The 1,360-nt window shown below is 40.4% G+C and overlaps 1 pseudogene; it reads left to right on the top strand.

The window, feature by feature from the left end:
* The first annotated feature begins 46 nt into the window (after positions 1-46).
* Positions 47-742, top strand: LOC105309823 (annotated as a pseudogene).
* Positions 743-1,360: the final 618 nt, after the last annotated feature.

Below are 1,360 nucleotides of genomic sequence, written 5' to 3'. Positions count from 1 at the left end.
AAAATCTCAAAGGCATTTTTCAAAAAAGAGAACAAAGATTCATCACATTTGGAGCTCTCAATCAGATGGACCCAGAGATGCTTCTGGAAGTAACAACATGAAGACTGCCCAAGGAGAACCCCAAGTTCAGTTCAAACTTGTATTGTTTACTGATGGTGGGACTAGAAAAACTATATTTGTGAAATGTCTGCTGACTGGTGAATTTAAGAAGTATGTAGCTACCTGGGGTATTGTGGTCCACCCTGGTGTTCCACACCGACAGAGGACCTATTAATTTTAATGCATGGTACATAGCTGGGCAGGAGGTTTGGTGGACTGAGAGAAAGCTATTACATCCAAGCCCAGTGTGCCATTATAATGTTTGATGTAACATCAAGAGTTGCTTACAAGAATGTGCCTAACTGGCATAGAGATTTGGTACGAATATGTGAAAACATCCCCATCATGTGTATAGCAACAAAGTGGATACTAAGGACAAGTAAGTTAACGCTGAATCAGTTGTCTTCCACTGAAAGAAGGATCTTCGGTACGTTGACATTTCTGCCAAAAGTAACTACAACTTCGAAAAGCCCTTCCTCGGCCTCGCTAGAAAACTAATAGGAGAACCTAACTTGGAGCTTGCTGCCATGCCTGCTCTTTCTCCACCAGAGGATATCATGGACCCAGCTTTGGCAACACACTTGAGCATGATCTAGAGGTTGCTCAGGAAACTGCTCTGCCAGATGAGGATGTCAGCATCTGAGAAAGTGAAGCAGGAGCTGAGTGTCAGAAGTCTAGTTTTATAGGCAACTGTCCTGTGATGTCAGTGGTGCAGAGTGTTTGCCACTTTGTTCTATACCTAAACAGAACATTTACCTAATCTTTGGGATGCCGAAGGAGATGACTGAGCTTCGGAGTGAATGTGGCAGTTAAATAAACCTTCATTTTTTGGACCTGCATATTTAGCTGCTTTGGAAAGCAGCTGTTTCCTTATTGAGCTTCAAATACGAGAATGCTACATTCACAATACTCACTTGTGAAATCTGGTTTGTTACTGTCCTTTGCATTCCTTTCCATTTAGAATCAGAATAAAGTTGTATTTCAATTAAAAAGAATACTAATCACATTGGTATGGAACTACGAAAGACCCTGAATAATTAAAGCAATCTTGAGGAAAAATTAACAAAGCTAGAGGCATCACGCTCTCTGACATCAAATTATACTACAAAGCTACGATAATCAAACAGTTTGATATGGGCAGAAAAACAGACACACAGACGAATGGAACAGAAATGAGAGCCCCAAAATGAACCCATAAAAAGCTAGGTAAATAAGTTTCAAAGGAGCCAGATACATACAATGGAAAAAAGAAAGCCTCTTC

Source organism: Pteropus vampyrus, unplaced genomic scaffold, assembly GCF_000151845.1.
Source record: "Pteropus vampyrus isolate Shadow unplaced genomic scaffold, Pvam_2.0 Scaffold870, whole genome shotgun sequence".
NCBI lineage: Eukaryota > Metazoa > Chordata > Mammalia > Chiroptera > Pteropodidae > Pteropus > Pteropus vampyrus.
The sequence above is the reverse complement of the archived record's forward strand: the minus strand, read 5'-3'. Positions and strand labels throughout refer to the sequence as shown.